Source organism: Carassius carassius, chromosome 22, assembly GCF_963082965.1.
Source record: "Carassius carassius chromosome 22, fCarCar2.1, whole genome shotgun sequence".
Taxonomy (NCBI): Eukaryota; Metazoa; Chordata; class Actinopteri; order Cypriniformes; family Cyprinidae; genus Carassius; species Carassius carassius.
Genome location: NC_081776.1, coordinates 1392340 through 1411744, shown reverse-complemented (window position 1 = coordinate 1411744; position 19405 = coordinate 1392340). Strand labels below are relative to the sequence as shown.

General features: G+C 41.7%; 1 protein-coding gene across 3 annotated transcripts in view; it reads right to left on the bottom strand.

The window, feature by feature from the left end:
• LOC132098643 (cytidine monophosphate-N-acetylneuraminic acid hydroxylase) overlaps positions 1-16497 on the bottom strand; it is a 33461-nt gene extending 16964 nt beyond the window's left edge. Inside the window, exons 1-2 of one of the 3 annotated variants that reach the window (XM_059504718.1) lie at positions 12929-13085; positions 2193-2347 (exon numbers count right to left, since the gene is read on the bottom strand). The gene's annotated coding sequence lies outside the window, so the exon portion shown is untranslated. Of the gene's footprint in view, positions 1-2192; positions 2348-12928; positions 13087-16374 lie in introns of those variants that run through there. The other 2 variants (XM_059504717.1, XM_059504716.1) reach the window with 2 other exon arrangements.
• Positions 16498-19405: the final 2908 nt, after the last annotated feature.

The following is a 19405-nucleotide window of genomic DNA, read 5'->3' as shown; positions in this document are numbered from 1 at the left end:
CACCACACGACAATGATCACGTGTGTTCGGGGTTTATTCAACATTTGCAGTTCAAATAATGGCCACAAATCTATCACTCAAGCGAGGGACGAACACACCTCAAAAAAAAAAGAACAAAAAAGGGACTGCTGTTTTGTCCCGCTAGGGAGATCACCCTTTGCTGCTATAACTGTAGGGGACTGCTGTTCTATCCCTCAAGTGAGGGACGAACACCCCTCAAAAGAAAAAGGGACTGCTGTTTTCTCCAGTTTGAGAGAACACCATTTGCTGCTATAGCTGCAGGGGACTGCTGTTCATCCCTCAGCAGGGGATGAACACCCCTGCTACTTAAATTAAAAAGGGAACTGCTATTCTCTCCGTCACATTTAGAGGGGAGAATACCCCTCTTCTAGCCATAGGCTGCATTAAGGACATCTCAATAACATTATCTTTCTCTTTTGCAGGAATCGAACAAGGAAAATTTCGGGGGGTCTTCACGCTACTCTCCTACCCCTCATACCAAGCTCAGGGACATGTTGCTTTTTCTTGTGGTTCTCCCGCTGGAGAGAATACCCTTGGCTGCTATTACTCTCTACTTTAATTAAAGAAAGGCACGCTATTCTCTGCCTCATTAGAGGGGAGAATACCCCTTTTGCTAGCCAGTAGGCTATATTAAAAATAACTCAATAACACTGTCTTTTCTCTTTTGCAAGAATGGAACAAGGTTGGTTTTGGGGGGTTCTTCTTCAGGCAGTAATTCCTTTCATTATGTTTGGTGGGGTTAATGTTTAAAGCTCTTGTATGTTCAGTTACTCTGGGAGCAAGAATCCCCATAAGGAACCATAAAGCCAAAGATTAATTGTGTACAATAAACTCCAGTAACTTGCCAAAGTGGTCGTGTCTTAACTAATAATTACTCATTGGAAGAGTGTGATCAGTTCAATTCAAAGAAAGAATTCCCTTTCTAAGGGAAACTGGAGTTTGCTTTTCATGCTTGTGTACTGAGCACAAGAGCAAGGATTGTAAAGGGTGCCTGAAATGCAAACTTTGTCATCAAGCTCAACCTACAGTGCTTTGCATCAAAAGGCAATCAGCAGCAGTGAACCAGTCATCATCTGATAACAAGTTAGGGTTTTCCAAAACATGTGGGCATACAGGGGTTGGTACTGATGGGCATTGTTCATTCTCCCAGTACAAGTTAAATCCATCAAAGGAAACAAAAAGTCATAAAAAAATATGTTTTTTTGGATCTGGGTAGTTCAGCTACATTCTGATCAGAACAGATTAGACAGAAGCTGAATATTTCAGGTAAACAGGTCACATTCCGGCTTAGTACAATGGGACATCAAGCCATGGTTCCAGCTTACTCCTTGACTGGCTTGGAAGTATCTAGTCTGAATGGCAATAACTTCTGTCAGCTTCCTGAGGTACTCACACAGCAGAAAATGCCAGTTAGTACTGACAACTTGATAACATCTTGATAAGATTTGGCTAAGTTTCCATACCTATCAAAAGTATGGAGTACCAAATATAAAAGCAAATGTTGACTTGCTGATTGGTAGCAATGCTTCAAGGATATTGGAACATTTGGAGATTGTCAACAGCTGTGGGACTGGCCCATATGCTGTTAAGACAGTGTTGGGATGTGTTGTTAATGGTCCACTGAATGGAAACAGTGGTGCATTAGGAATGGAGATTCCTACTGTTACAGTGAACCAGATTACTGTGTGCAGATTGTAGGAAATTTTAATCAATCAGTACAATCATGACTTCAATGAAAACATAGTAAAGAAAGAAATGTTGAGGGAGCACATCAGGTTCATGGAAATCGTGGAGCAGTCAGCGGTACTACAAGATGGGAACTACAGTTTTAGGTTTCCCTATAAGTCCAAAGAAGTCCATCTACCTAACAACTTTGCTGGGTTTGCAATCCAAGGACCCAAGCAATGGGTCCTTGGATTGAAGAAAAAGTTCCTCAACCAGCATGATTTTCATCCTAAATATGTGGGATACATGAATGATGTCATCAGCAAGGGCTATGCAAAACAAGCATCTCAAGAACAGCTGCACTGTGAAATTGGGAAAGTATGGTACTTCCATCATCACGGTGTCAACCATCCAAGAAAGGGATCTATTCGTGTGGAGTCCAACTGTGGAGCTACATTTCAAGTAACATCGTTAAAAAACAAACTTCTGCAGGGCTCTAACCTTACCAGCTCTTTGCTTGGAGTTCTCACACGCTTCAGAAAGGTACCCATCACTTTTAAGGGTGACATTCAGGCCATGTTCCATCAAGTTAAGGTGGCTGAAGAAGACAGAAAATTTCTTTGCTTTCTTTGGTGGCCAGATGGAAACATCTCTGAGAAACCTGTGGAATATAAAATGACTGTACGTTCATTTGGTGCAGTTTACTCTGAGAGCTGTTCAAGTTATTCAATGAGGAAAACTGCAGATGACAATCAGTTTGAGTTTCCAGATCATGTGAATAAATCTGTCAAGCAAAATTTCAAAGTGGATGATTGTTTGAAGAGCTCATCTATGAAAAAAGAAGCTTTAAAGAGGATGAAGGCTCTCATTGCTTTGTGTCAGAAAGGGGGATTTATTTTGGATAATTTATTTTGCCTGATCCTTGTGGGAATTAATAATAATAATAATAATTCATTACATTTATATAGTGCTTTTCTAAGCACTCAAAGCACTTACATTGTCAGCACTTACAAAGCACTTACAGGGGGTATCTCCTCATCCACCACCCGTGTGCAGCATCCACCTGGATGATGCGACGGCAGCCATAGTGCGCCAGAACGCCCACCACACACCAGCTTACTGGTGGAGAGGAGACAGAGTGATGAGGCCAATCAACAGATATGGGGATTGTTAGGAGGCCATGATGTTCAGAGGCCAATGGGCGAATTTAGCCAGGATACCAAAGTCACACCTCTACTTTTCGAAAGACTTCCTGGGATTTTTAATGACCACAGAGAGTCAGGACCTCGTTTTAACGTCTCATCCGAAGGACGGTGCTTGTTGACAGTATAGTGTCCCCATCACTACACTGGGGCGCTAGGACCCACACAGACCACCACAGGGTGAGCACCCCCTGCTGGCCTCACTAGCACCTCTTCCAGCAGCAACCTAGTTTTCTCAGGAGGTCTCCCATCCAGGTACTGACCAGGCTCAGCCCTGCTTAGCTTCAGTGGGAAACTGGCCTTGGGCTCCAGGGTGATATGGCTGCCGGCCAAAATTAAGTGTTTGATCAGAGTGTGTACGGCTCTCAGGAGAGATAGCCATGTTGCAAGATGTGATTGCATTGAGAATGCCACGATTCCTTTAAGAATTTAGCGCCTCTCATCCGTATTTCGGTCTCGCGGTACACATGGGAGTTGACAGCAGCTGTGCTTGCTACCAAGGTGGATGCAATGCTGAATGTTGACTGGAGAAGTTATAGTTGTTGTTGGCGGCTGTACTGCGTTTGAGCTCCGTCACTATATTCTTTTCATTGACTATTTTTAACCCAAAAATCAATTTTATACATCATCGTTTCCGTTTATATAACGTGTGAATATATCCTCTATTGTATTCTACAACAAAAACAATCAGAGCGCCTTGCTATCACTAGTTTTATTTTGACCTCCCGGGTCCGCTATTAGCTTTTAGCCCGTTAGCATCAGCGGCGTGGTTGCGCTAACATTGCTAATACTCTGTTCACACACATTACCACTGCTGTACTCACTGTTACTTGCTTTAATGGCAGATGAATGTCTCCACTCTGTGCAGCTCGAGCTCGAGGCCGTGGGAAAGCAGATTCGCGACCTGGAGGTGAGGCAAGCCCAGCTGAGAGAGCGGAGAACCGCGCTGGAATCATCCCGGGCTGACGCTCACAAGTCCGGGGTAAGTATACAGCGATCTGCTAACAGTCCCACCACGTCTACTCCGTGTGTTTCTCTGCACAGGCCCGGTGCACCCAGGACGCGATCTTCCCAGATGTCCTTCACTGCGACGCCGGGACACCACGGACCCTGGGTGCATCCACAGCGGAGGACGCGAGCCGGGTCCCGGGCGACGACTTCTCCCCCTCCTGCCTTCGACATCTCCATCCGGAACCGCTTCGCTCCCCTCCGAGAGACAGGACGCGACGCTGTGATCATCGGAGACTCCATCGTCCGACACGTAAGTGCTACTTTAGCCGAAGGTAAAGAGCACACTCATTGTTTGCCTGGTGCTCGTGTTCTCGATGTTTCTGCGCAGATACCCGCAATCCTGAAGGTCGACGAGAGCCCCAGAGCGGTCGTGCTTCACGCCGGGGTTAACGACACCACGCTGCGGCAGACGGAGACGCTGAAGAGGGACTTCAGCAGCCTGATCGAGACGGTTCGCAGCACGACGCCCGCGGCGACGATCGTCGTGTCAGGACCACTGCCCACGTATCGACGAGGACACGAAAGGTTCAGTAGACTTTTTGCTTTAAATGAATGGCTGTTGTCATGGTGTAAAGAACAGAAACTGCTATTTGTTAATAACTGGAATCTTTTCTGGGAGCGTCCTAGGCTGTTTTGCGCTGATGGATTACACCCCAGCAGAATCTCCAGGACACTTCGCTCCATGTGACTAGTAAGAAAATTCTCTAATAACTATTATGATGAGTTTTGTTCCACCCGCTTAAATGATAAAAGTACTTGTGCTGTAAAAACTATTAAGACTGTGTCTGTTCCCCGAATAGTGAGGTCAAAATATAATGTAGGATCTAGAAAAAATCTTATCGTAATTAAACCAGAAAAATGTAAAGTAAATGAACAAAAACAATTTTTAAAGTTTGGGCTCATAAATATTAGATCACTCACACCCAAAGCAGTTATTGTAAATGAAATGATCACAGAAAATAGTTTAGATGTACTCTGCTTGACTGAAACCTGGCTAAAACCAAATGATTATTTTGGTCTAAATGAGTCTACTCCACCAAACTACTGTTATAAGCATGAGCCCCGTCAGACTGGTCGTGGAGGAAGTGTTGCAACAATATATAGTGATATTCTCAATGTTACCCAGAAAACAGGATACAGGTTTAACTCTTTTGAAATACTTCCGCTAAATGTTACACTGTCAGACATGCAAAAGAAGTCTAATGTATCTCTTGCTCTGGCTACTGTGTATAGACCACCAGGGCCGTATACAGAATTCCTAAAAGAATTTGCAGATTTCCTCTCAGACCTTCTAGTTACAGTTGATAAGGCACTAATCATGGGAGATTTTAATATTCACGTTGATAATGCAAATGATACATTAGGACTTGCGTTTACTGACCTAATAAACTCCTTTGGAGTCAAGCAAAATGTCACCGGGCCCACTCATCGTTTTAATCATACACTAGATCTAATTATATCGCATGGAATCGATCTTACTGCTATAGATATTGTACCCCAATGTGATGATATTACAGACCATTTCCTTGTATCGTGCATGCTGCGTATAACTGATATTAACTATATGTCTCAGCGTTACCGTCTGGGCAGAACTATTGTTCCAGCCACCAAAGACAGATTCGCAAATAACCTGCCTGATCTATCTCAACTGCTATTTGTACCCAAAAATACACATGAATTAGACGAAATTACTGACAACATGGGCACTATTTTCTCTAATACATTAGAAGCTGTTGCCCCCATCAAATTGAAAAAGGTTAGAGAAAAATGTACTGTGCCATGGTATAACAGTAATACTCACTCTCTCAAGAAAGTAACTCGTAGTCTTGAACGCAAATGGAGAAAAACTAACTTGGAAGTTTTTAAAATTGCATGGAAAAACAGTATGTCCAGGTATAGACAGGCTCTAAAAACTGCTAGGGCAGAGCATATCCACAAACTCATTGAAAATAACCAAAACAATCCAAGGTTTTTATTTAGCACAGTGGCTAAATTAACAAATTACCAGACGCCACCTGATTCAAATATTCCACCAACGTTAAATAGTAATGACTTTATGAATTTCTTCACTGATAAAATAGATAACATTAGAAATACAATAGCGAATGTAGATTCTACAGCGTCTAACACTTCAGTTTCATCCATCGCACCCAAAGATAAACTGCAGTGCTTTACAAATATAGGACAGGAAGAGCTAAATAAACTTATCACTGTATCTAAACCAACAACATGTTTATTAGATCCTGTACCCACTAAATTACTAAAAGAGCTGTTACCTGTAGCCGAAGAACTGCTTCTCAATATCATTAACTCGTCGTTATCTTTAGGTCACGTCCCAAAACCATTCAAGCTGGCGGTTATCAAGCCTCTTATTAAGAAACCAAAACTAGATCCTAGTGTACTGGCAAATTATAGGCCTATTTCAAATCTTCCATTTATGTCTAAAATTTTAGAAAAAGTTGTGTCTGCTCAATTGAGCACCTTCCTGCATAAAAATGATCTGTATGAAGAATTTCAGTCAGGTTTTAGGCCCCACCATAGCACAGAAACTGCACTTGTTAAAATTACAAATGACCTGCTTCTTGCGTCAGATCAAGGCTGCATCTCATTTCTAGTCTTACTTGATCTTAGTGCTGCGTTCGACACCATAGATCATGACATACTCATAGATCGATTACAAAACTATACAGGTATTCAAGGGCAGGCTCTAAGATGGTTTAGATCCTACCTGTCCGATCGCTACCATTTTGTTTACTTAAATGGGGTGTCATCTCATTTATCATCAGTAAAATATGGAGTGCCACAAGGATCCGTCCTAGGTCCCCTTCTATTTTCAATATACATGTTGCCCCTTGGTAATATTATTAGAAAATACGGAATTAGCTTCCACTGTTATGCTGATGATACTCAGCTATATATTTCAACGAGACCAGATGAAACTTCCCAATTATCTAAGCTAACAGAGTGTGTTAAAAATGTAAAAGATTGGATGACAAATAATTTTCTCCAATTAAATTCGGATAAGACAGAGATATTAATTATTGGACCAAAAAACACCACACAGAATCTTGTAGATTACAATCTGCAACTAGACGGATGTACTGTTACTTCCTCTACAGTCAGAAATCTGGGTGTTATATTGGACAGCAATTTGTCTTTTGAAAATCATATTTCCAATGTTACAAAAACCGCATTCTTCCATCTTAGAAACATTGCCAAGCTACGAAACATGTTATCTGTTTCTGATGCAGAAAAGCTAGTTCATGCTTTCATGACCTCTAGACTGGACTATTGTAATGGACTTCTAGGTGGTTGTCCTGCTTCGTCAATAAACAAGCTACAGGTCGTCCAAAATGCAGCAGCTAGAGTCCTTACCAGGTCAAGAAAATATGATCATATTACCCCTATTTTACAGTCTCTGCACTGGCTACCTATTAAGTTCCGTATCAGTTACAAATTATCATTACTTACCTATAAGGCCCTAAATGGTTTAGCTCCTGCGTACCTAACTAGCCTTCTACCACGCTACAACCCATCACGCACCCTAAGGTCACAAAACGCTGGACTTTTGGTAGTTCCTAGGATAGCAAAGTCCACTAAAGGAGGTAGAGCTTTTTCACATTTGGCTCCCAAACTCTGGAATAGCCTTCCTGATAATGTTCGGGGTTCAGACACATTCTCTCTGTTTAAATCTAGATTAAAAACGCATCTCTTTCGCCAAGCATTCGAATAATGTATCTCTTAAATTGTGAGTGTAGTTGCATCTGCATTTTTATTCTTTAGCTTGGGTTAAACTAATTTTACTTTGTTGGATCAACAGCTATGCTAATGATGTCTCTATTTTGTTTCTATGTTTTGCCACGGGATTTACATCCCGTGGTAACTAGGATTTACACAAGCTCCAGTCTGGATCCAGAACACCTGAGAAGAGATGATGCTGACCCTCAGAGGACCCCAGATGATGCTAACCTTGAATCAACAAACAGAACTAACAATTATTGCTACATGTGTGACTGCATCCTATAATTACTATTAATTAATAATATTGATAGTTCATCATCTAGCTGACTACGTCTTGTATTATTATAATTATTATTTTTATTTTTATAAAATCCTATCAAACGTGCACAAACTACTAGCTACTACTAAATATTGTAGAAACATAATTTTCTGTAAAGTTGCTTTGTAACGATTTGTATTGTAAAAAGCGCTATACAAATAAACTTGAATTGAATTGAATTGAATTGAATGAAGAATTGAATATCCAGTTACAAGATTCAGTCTTCTGGACTGACAGTACAATAGTACTGAAGTACTGTACCTCAACAACGCACATAAGCGTTTCCATACATTCATAGTTAACAGTATCTCAGTCATTAGAGAAACAGTTGAACCCTCACAAAGAATGTCTCAGTTAGGGAACATGAAGGAGGGAACGGAGACGTTATGTCATTGAGTTATGAATTGGGATCTCGCTAGAGACGAATCACCTTCGAGTGTTAACAAAACAAGCCAATGAATGTTGGCATGTGATGTTGGCATGTTGGCATGGAATCTGCCGCCACTCGTGCCCCGGACCGAAGAGAGGAAGGGAGCGCATGCTGCCGCCGGACTCCGCCCCTTACCTGGACCCTTCCTCCATGAACACTGCCCGACCCACACGAACCCCTCAGCACGACGAGGACACCAGATCCCCCATTTGTTTTGGAAACTCTCCCCCTTTGGCCACCTTTATCCTCTGTTTTGTTTGATTTTCTGTTAATAAAAGCCTCTCCAAGGCTGCTCCTCCCATCACAATACATAACCGAGAAGTTACCTTTCAGTCGGTCACTTTCAACGTTACGTCAGTGACTGACAAACTAGGATCTGTATGGAAAATGCCACTATTGCTGACCCCCTCCAGTGCCCTGCGAAATTCGGCAAGTCCCCTTACACCAGTTGGGTTTCCAACACTGGGAAAGCATACCCAAGTAGGGGAACGCTACAGAATCACGTCCTGCTCAGAGGAAGTAACATGTGGAAATTACACATATGGACTGGCTATAAGGCAGTGCTACATATGGAAGTCCCTGTGGTAGACTCAGTCTGCCTGGGGTGAGATCACTACACAGCAGATACGGCAGAGAAATCTGTGCCAGGGAAAGACATTGACTTACCGTGAGGGAAGCCATACCATGGACGAATACACATGTGGGATCACCCAAAGGGGGAATCACTACACACAGGCACCTAGCCCAGACAAAGGGCTGACCTTGGGTAAACAAGTGCTGGACCTGGTGTCTGGCGCTCCACCATGGCTGACTGCCGAGGGTGCAGAAGGAACTTCAACTGAGTTTGCAAAGAGGGAAACTGAACTGAGAAGCACTTATCCGCACATATCCAGTCCGTAGAGGGGAATGGCGCAGCAAGCACGATTGACATCAAGCCGGTTCAGCATTACAGGCCATCTGAGGTGAGTACACGAGAGGACACAGGCTCTACACAGATATTATAGAATCTCGCAAATGTGTTAGGTGTCACCCTGCTGGCAGCTCTACAGATGTCTGCTATCGAGGTGCCCTGTGCCAAAGCCCAGGAGGAACCCACAGCTCTTATAGAATTCGCTATCACTCCAAGGGGGCACGGTAAACAATAAGCCTGATATGTCAAGATTATAGCCTCCACTATCCAGTGTGCAAGTCTTTGTTTGGAGACAGCTTTTCCCTTCTGCTCTCCTCCGAAGCAGACAAAGTGGTCTGAGTAGTCTGATGTCCTTAAGCTCTGTGGACGGTCCATGTAAATGTGCAAGGCACGAATGGGACAGAGCGGAGCGATGGCTGGGTCTGCCTCCTCCCAGGGCAGTGTTTGCAACTTCACCATCTGATCCATGGGATGAAGGTTTGGCGGCAAGACGGGGTAACCAAGACCCGGTGTGTGCCGTGTTGCCATGCCCATCTCAGGACTTGATCATGAAGCCAACGCTGAAGCAGTGTCATATGAAGCAATCCGAGTGGCGTGACAGCGGCAGTGGATACCCTATGCCCCAGGAGCCTCTGAAACAGTTTCAGTGGAAATGTCCTCCTGCCTCGCAATGATTCCAGGCAGTTCAGCATCGACTGAGCCCGCTCTGTCGAGAGAACCGTATCACCTTAGCTGTGCAAAGTCCCTTCATGCTTCAATTGCTCCACCATAATCCCCATCCCAAAGAAATCCAAAATTACAGGACTAAAGTATTTTGAAAAACTGATGCTGGCCCACCTGAAGGACATTACTGGACCCTTGCTGGATCATCTTCAGTTTGCCAACATGGGGCTGTATTAAGTTCTGCAACATCTAGACAGACCAGGGACTTATGTGAGGATCCTGTTTGTGGACTTCAACTTGGCCTTTAACACAATAATTCCAAACTTCCTCTTGCCCAAACTAACTCAGCTCTCTGTACCCACCTTCGTCTGTCAGTGGATAAACAGCTTCCTGACAGAGAGGCAGCAGCTAGTGAGGCTGGGAAAACTCACATCCAGCAATCGTATGATTCAGCACTGGAGCTCGTCATGGTTGTGTTCTCTCCCAACTGTTCTTCTTCCTGTATACTAATGACTGCACATCTAAAGACTCTTCTGTATAGCTCCTGAAGTTTGCAGACAACACCACACTCATCTGTCTCATTCAGGAAGGCGACGAGTCTGCTTACAGACAGGAAGTCAAAGAGCTGGCTGTCTGGGGCAGTCTTAACAACGAACAGTGGAGATGATCGTGGACTTCAGGAGAAAGCCCCCTGCACTCCCCTCACTCACCATCATGCACAGCACTGTGACTACAGTGGAGTCATTCAGGTTCCTGGACACCACTATCTCTCAGGACCTGAAATGGGACATTCACATTGACTCCATTGTTAAAAAGGTCCAGTAGAGGTTGTACTTCATTTGTCAGCTGAGGAAGTTTAACTTGCCATGGGAACAGTTGAAACAGTTCTGCTCTGCCATCATTGAATCCATCCTCTGCCCTTCAATAACTGTCTGGTTCAGCTCAGCTACCAAATCTGAAGACAGCAGACTACAGAAGACTACAGAGGATAGTCCGGACTGCTGAGCGAATCATTGGTACAACCCTCCCCACTCTCCAAGAACACTCATAAAATTATTTATGTAACACACACACTTAGCCTACAAATTTGCCCATAATTTACCTGGACTTACAAAACTGTCTATTGGAATACACCTGTTTCATGTTACAATTTCATGATAAAATTCAAGGAGTGTTGTCACAAGATGGAATTCATTGGAGCTTTAATCCACCAGTGGGTTCACACCATGGTGGTGTATGGGAAAGAATGATACGCTCAGTTAAAAAGGTTCTCAGCTCTGTTCTACATCAACAAAATTTATATGATGATGGACTTTACACAGTTTTCTATGAAGTAGAATCTATTTTGAATGACAGACTATTTACCAAGCTATCGGACAATCCTATTGACCTGGAGCCTCTCTTGCTTAATCATCATTATCTTTTGAAAGGGAAACCAGCTTTACCACCTGGTGTGTTTGAACCTCATGACCAGTTTGCAAGAAGACGATGGAGACAGGTGCAATATCTTTCAGATCTGTTCTGGAAAAGATGGCTATGGGAGTACCTGCCTTTGCTTCAAGAGAGGCAAATGTGGAATCAGAAGAAAACAAGTTTGGTTGCTGGAGACATTGTAGTAATTATGGACTCGTTGGCTCCTTGTGGTTCCTGGGCTGAGGTTTTTCCCAGATAAGCATGGTCTGGTTCATTCTGGGAGGTTGCAGACCAAAACCAGCATCATTGAAAGACCAATAAAAAAACTTTCTCTTTTGTCAGATGCCCTTCCCATAGGTGGATCTCTCCACTCTATGTTTCAGAGAACCGAGGTTATGAACAGTAACCTATTATTTTCAAACCTGTCCTGCAAGCATCACTAGCACTTCATTTACACCTCATCTGCTAATGAGTTAATGAGAGTCGAATCAAGTGTGATAGAAGACATAAAAATGTGCAGTGCTGCGGGTGCTTGCAGAACCAGTTTGAAAAACCTTGTTTGCCTATAATAGCCTGCTTTGTCTATATGTAGCAACAGCCCTAGGCATATAGGTGGACAAGTAAATTACTAGAAGAATAACAAGTGTATACACTGTAAAAATGTTTGTGGTACAAACTGTGCGGCTTAACGACCGAGAAAGCTGCAACTGAAGAAAACACATGCAAATAGAAAAAGCACCAGCAACATCTTCATCAGTTTGCCAACATGTGACCATCATTCTCGATGACGTAATGATGTAAAGTCGTAAAGTATATCGTGCCCCCTTAGAGGTAGAGTTTTTTTTTTTTTACTTTTTTTAGATTTTGTAGACTAGCCTATATTGCTTCGACCGCATATTTAGACAATAAAACTGTTAAATCTATTGATCAGATTTTATAAAATTTTTAATGGAAGAATCGTGTGCACTGCATTCGTAAATCTGTTGTCATAAATTATTTTAAAAACGGTGGACTTGACTTTCTAGATTCCTCTACTTTACAGATAAACTGCAAGTCTTGGCAAGAAATTGCAACCATTGTGGGAAAGGAAGTAAGTGTTTGTTAATCTTTCTTTCTTTCTTTCTTTTTTTGGTTAAGTTTCAAACTCATGCGTGTAAATTTAGTAAAAAAAAAAACATTTTACAGTTTTACAAATAGTTGGAAAATTACATTTCTGCTATTCAAAAGGCAATCAAAACTGTCAGAAATGTAAAGGTCATGCATGTCTGTGATTCAATTTCTGTTGCATTGTTCTGTATCTGTCTATAAAGTCTATCTTCCCCAGCCCAGGATGAAAATATCATAACTTCAGTCAGTTAGAACATCGTAGTCATGATCTGAAAAGTTTACAATTAAGTTTTTCAACTAAGCACACAAATACAGTAACATGCAATGAGGTCTATATACGAGGATTGAAGATATAAAGTAAATAAATTAACCTATAGTTGTCATCAGGACAGAAACCATAACTATATATATCCCAGTGCGATTTATTTGTTATTAAATACGCTTACGTTTTGTCAGATTGTCCTTCATTCAAGTCCTCGGTTTATACCCGCACTCATAACATTAGCACAGAGTCAGTTGTCCTAGAAGCAGTTCTGTTCAGACGTGCTGTGTCAGTCGTAGCAAGCAATCATGTACTGTTCGATATCTTTGCTCTGAATCATGCATCATCAGCTCATCGGTTCTTATATCGGACGTGTCCGAAAGAAACAAATGCAACCGGTTTCTCGACTCGAGAATGAGAAATGCTCTAACTTGCACAGGGCAGGATTTACCTGTTTTAAAAGACAGGCAAAACTAATTGTTGGGCCCCCCTTCGCTTTTACAGATAATATTCCCCCCTTCCCTTTATGATCGCTTAGACACAATTTTAAAAACAAGGCTCATTTTATAAAAGCACTTCACACAATTAACACATTCACACACACAAGAATCGGAACATCTCAGATCGTTTGCAAAACGACGCACTTCATTCAAAACTTTACAATAATTTAACAAAACCCAATTTTGGAACCATGTGGCACACACATGGTTCATACAGTTGGTTTCTGTTTGAACCACTTAGACACTGCTGGGTACAATATGAAAGTGAAGTGAAAGTCCTGACATTTGCCAAGTATGGTAACCCTTTTATTTTACACAGTTGCAGTATTACAGTCACACCAGTTCATAGGTGTGTATGTGTGTGTACAAGTGTGTGTCCATGCATGTGTGAGTTGGTGTGTTGATTTTGCACTCTAGATGTTTTAAAGTTTCACCCCTTAATTTCTGTGCAATTGTTTTGCATTGTTGGGGATTTGTAGGTTATACACATAAACATGTTCTGTATTTATTCTTTCCCCATTTCAAGTACATTTCAGGTCATTTTTAACCGAAGACCATGAGTGTGACTTTTTTTTATTACCATTTAGCTTTTCCGAATGATGCCCTCAGGCATGAGGAGGGGCCTCATGTTAGGCCCCTCCTAAAAACCATAGATCTGTGGTTTTCAAACCAGTCCTGCAAGCATCACTAGCACCACGTATTTTGTATGTCACATCTGACACACCAACTTTAGATGTGCAGTGCTTGGCGTTCTCTCAGAACCGGCTTGAAAAACCCTGCTGACCTTAACTGCCTGCTTTGTCTATATCTAGCGTCGGACCTATAGGCATAAATGTAGACAGTGAAGAATAACAAGTGCAGTAAACTGTTAAAATGCGGGTTAACAATCGAGAGAGCTGCAACTGAAGCATGCAAATAGAAAAAGCACCAGCAAATAAGGAAAACATTTTCATCAGTTTAACAACATGTGACATCATTCTCGATGAAATAATGATGTGAAGTCGTAAAGTATATCATGCCCCCTTAGAGGTAGAGTTTTCTGTCAAAAGCAGAAGGAATTGGACTTGACTTTCTGGATTTAACTAATACTCTCAAAATGAATTGGTTAAAATTTTGTTTGAATAAACCATCTTTGTGGAATTTTATTCCTAAGATTATTTTGGACCAACTTTGGGGTCTTTTTTTTTTTTTTTTTTACTAATTTGTGATTACAAGATTGAGAAAGGGCCAGTGAAGCAATCTGCAATCTTATGCTTTTTTTGGCTTGGAAACTGAACACGTTTTTTCTCTCCAGCGCTATTTTCTTTGGAACAACCATTGTATTTTGTATAAACACAAACATATTTTTTTAATAGCTGGTTTGTGACACCCAAGGAATTTTCTCATTTTCTCTGCAATTAATTCTGGTATTGCTTTCTTATTTAGAAATGTGATATTGGTTTATATGCCCATAGTCAGTCTAACTGATACGATATGTATAAAGGTAAATCAGTAGCTAAACTCGAGAGGTTGAAGATCTGAATGTGAGAACTTGTCATATTAATATTTGTATTTGTAAGTTAAAATTTACACTCACAGCTCTGATGTGAAAAGCTGAATCTTTCAATTTGCACACACAGACAATGATCAAAACACCCGTGTTTTGAATTGGAAGTTGTAGATAAATAGTCACAAATGTGTAGAATGACATATAAAATATGTTGCATTATTTGTCTACTAGATAATACCTGAATGGCAAAATGAATGCAGTGTCTTAAAATCCTGTCAAAGCTAAGGATATTCAGTGAAAACAATTGGCGTTGTTCATTGGTCGGGCATCGACCAATAAAATGTCTTCATTCGCACCAAAGCCCCGCCCCCAGCTCTGCTCTCTCACATCTGCATATACAAGTGCACAAGTGAGTTTTGCAACAGAAAACTGCAAAAAGAGTAGCAAAAGTCAGAGCGCTAGGATTTGAACTTGTACTTCCAGATCTGAGAGGTTGTAAGTGCCGACTTGACGTTGTGCAGCGAAACTGAAGTAAAGTGCAAAAGTAAATATGTCGTAAAAATGTGTGTATTTCATTTTCTTTGTGTGAATGTCATTCTACACATTTGTGACTATTAATCTACAACTTCCAATTCAAAACACGAGTGTTTTGATCATTGTCTATGTGTGCAAATTGAAAGATTCAGCTTTTCACATCAGAGCTGTGAGTGTAAATTTTAACTTACAAATACAAATATTAATATGACAAGTTCTCACATTCAGATCTTCAACCTCTCGAGTTTAGCTACTGATTTACCTCCATAGATATATGGTCAGTTTTGTTTTTCACAGACTAAAAATAACATATCTATTAGTTCTCTAGTGGGAAAGTGTTTGGCTATTACCTCGTATACGTTTTTGTAACAAACAATGTAAAATAAATCTATTTCATAATAATCAATAAATTCTATCCTGTTAAATATAATCTCAGTAAGTTTAAGAAGGATATTGATGTTAATTGCTCTTTTTGCTCTTTGGATTTGGAAAATTTGGTGAAATTTTAATTTTGAAAATTTAGTTTTTGGATATTTTAATGTGAATAACAATGTTTTTGTTATTAATCTATTTATTTTGTTGGTTCAGTTTCATATTCATGCGTGTAAATTTACTAAAAAAGAAAAAAAAACTGTTTTACAGTTTTATAAAGAGTTGGAAAATTACTTTTCTGCTATTCAACATAGAAATGCAATTAAAAACGTCAGTTTGTGAGTAATGTAAAGACCATGCATGTCTGTGATTTAATTTCTTTTCTTTTCTTTTTTTTATCCTTTGTTCTCCTGGCTTTATAATGTCTGTTGTATTGTTCTATATCTGTCGTTTAAAGCATTAAAAAAAAGTCTATCGTCCTCAGCCCGGGATGAAAATACACATTTAAATATATAAAGTCAGTAATCATAACTTCAGTCAGTTAGAACATCGTAGTCATGATCTGAAAAGTTTACAAGTTTTTCAACTAAGCACACAAATACAGTAACATGCAGTGATGTGCATATACGAGGATTTAAAATATAAAGTAAATAAATTTACCTATAGTTGTCGTCAGTGCAGAAACCATAACTATACATATTCCATTACGATTTATTTGTTATTAAATAAGCTTACGTTTTGCCAGATTGCCCTTCATCCAAGTCCTCGATTTATACTCATAACATTAGCACAGAGTCAGTTGTCCTAGAAGCAGTTCTGTTCAGACGTGCTGTGTCAGTCGTAGCAAGCAATCATGTACTGTTTGATACTGTACCTTTGCTCTGAATCATGCATCATCAGCTCATCGGTTCTTATATCGGACGTGTCCGAAAGAAACCAATGCAACCGGTTCTCGACTCGAGAATGAGAAATGCTCTAACTTGCACAGGGCAGGATTTACCTGTTTTCAATACACAGGCAAAACAAATTGTTGTTTTTTTACAGATAATATTCCCCCCTTCCCTTTATGATCGCTTAGACACAATTTTAAAAACAAGGCTCATTTTGTCAAAGCACTACACACAATTAACACATTCACACACGAGTATCAGAACATCTCAGATCGTTTGCAAAACGACACACTTCATTCAAAACTTTACAATAATTTAACAAAACCCAATTTTGGGACCATGTGGCACACACATGGTTCATTCAGTTTGAATCTGTTTGAACCACTTAGACACTTCTGGGCACAATCTTAAACACTTTTAACATTTCTATGTTTTATGCAGTTTTTTATTTTTAGTACATGAGCTCTCTGGCCAAAGATGTTTCTCCCTATTCCTCTGCACCACTGCCTTTCATTTTTGCTGAAGACAAACATTTTTTTCACCTGTTAACTTTTTATAGTTCTTACACCTTGATTGTTGAGTTTACAGTTAAGCGTCAAAGTGTCTGCACACCAGATGGCCGTGTTTGATCAATAGGTTCATATGTGTAGTATTTTGGAAAGCATTGTCTTGAAATGGCAAAGAAGTAACATTATGTTAATTTTCTGTTTCTAATGTAGAGAAGTGTGTTTAGTGTTTCGCAAAACAATGTGTGTAGTGTTTTGAAAAAAGTGTGAGGCTGAGAATGTGCTTATAGTTGTGCAGATCTGGGCTGAGATTTTACTCTTTGAGTGTAAGGTTTCACTAGCTGTGTGTTAGTTTTAATTTTAGTGTGTAAGCAATCATAAAAAACTGTAACTAAAACCCACCAATTTCTCAACATCTCAACAAATTAGAATATGATGACATGCCAATCAGCTAATCAACTAAAAACACCTGCAAAGGTTTCTTGAGCCTTCAAAATAGTCTCAGTTTGGTTCACTAGGCTACACAATCATGAGGAAGACTGCTGATCTGACAGTTGTCCAGAAGACAATCATTGACACCCTTCACAAGGAGGGTAAGCCACAAACATTCATTGCCAAAGAAGCTGGCTGTTCACAGAGTGCTGTATCCAAGCATGTTAACAGAAAGTTGAGTGGAAGGAAAAAGTGTGGAAGAAAAAGATGCACAACCAACTGAGAGAACCACAGCCTTATAAGGATTGTCAAGTCAAATCTATTCAAGAATTTGAGTGAACTTCACAAGTAATGGACTGAGGCTGATTAAAAAAAATGTATTTACATGCATCTTAAGGATCCCTAACTGTGAATGTGAGGTGGGGGCAGCATGATCGTGCTCTGCCTTGAGCGGCATTTGAGCTTGCGCCGGACCTGGTTAGAACCCACAAACATTCATCAACAATTCACCTGCTTAGTAGGCCTTATGAAAGCCAGGGCTTGCTTCAATAAGTGAATTGAACAAATGAGTTACCCTCAGAAGAGTTTCAGGCGACGAGTGTTGCTACTGAACCGAGTACTGTGTCCTTCCATTCGCTTGTGCATTTGCTAGCATTCGCAAAAGAAGGGCCAGCTCGGCTCTCAGACCGTGGTACTGGTGGTCGTGGCCAGAGTATCCAAGTCTGCTGATTGACGAGGCTGCGGAGGTCTAATCCATTTTTGTAAATCCATAATCCAGGATGGCCGCCGGCCCAGCGCCACTGCCCAAAATGGCCACCGGTCCAGCGCCACGGCCCAAGATGGCCGCCGGTCCAGAGTTATGGCACAAGATGGCTGCTTGTCCAGCGCCTCTGCACAGAATGACAGCCACAGTTGACCCTCTAGAGTCGAGTCAGGTGCTCGTGGACCTTCCAGAGTTTAGTCATGTTACCGTTGACCCTCCCGAGTCTAGTCAGGTTCCCGTGGACCCTCCAGAGTCAGGGTTAGTCACCGTTGACACTCCGGAGCCAAGCCAAGTCACCGGTGAAATTCATGGACAAAGGCAAGTCACCAATGATCTTCATGGGCAAGGTCAAGTCACAAGTGTTCTTCATGGGCAAGGTCAAGTCACCGACTATTTTCATGGGCAAAGGCAAGTCACCATTGATCTTCATGAACAAATGCAAGTCACCAATGATCTTCATGAGCAGAGTCAAGTCAGCATTGATCTTCTGGAATCCAGTCTAAAAACCATTGGATTACCAGAGTCTCTCCACGTCTCTGTGGAACTTCCATAGCCGCGTCACGTCACATCCGAACTCTCTGAGCGCTCGACTGATCCTGTCGTGGCCACCGAGGCTACCCTTAAGTTGTTCATGTTCTCTGTTTCAGACTTGCCTAACCAGACTTGCTCTTCTGTTAATTTGATCCCACTGTGGTGGTCTTCTGCTCCGCCCTGTTGGGCTTCTGTCTCGACCGCAGAGATGTGGTGGTCTTCTGCTCCGCCCTGTTGGGCTTCTGTCTCGACCACACGGATGTGGTGGTCTTCTGCTCCGCCTGGGGGGCTTCTGTCTCGACCGCACGGAGGTGGTGGTCTTCTGCTCCGCCTGGGGGGCTTCTGTATCGACCGCACGGTGGTGGTGGTCTTCTGCTCCGCCTGGGTGGGCTTCTGTCTCGACCGCAGAGATGTGGTGGTCTTCTGCTCCGCCCTGTTGGGCTTCTGTCTCGACCACATGGATGTGGTGGTCTTCTGCTCCGCCTGGGGGGCTTCTGTCTCGACCGCACGGAGGTGGTGGTCTTCTGCTCTGCCCTGTTGGGCTTCTGTCTCGACCACATGGATGTGGTGGTCTTCTGCTCCGCCTGGGGGGCTTCTGTCTTGACCGCACGGAGGTCATGGTCTTCTGCTCCGCCCTGGGGGGC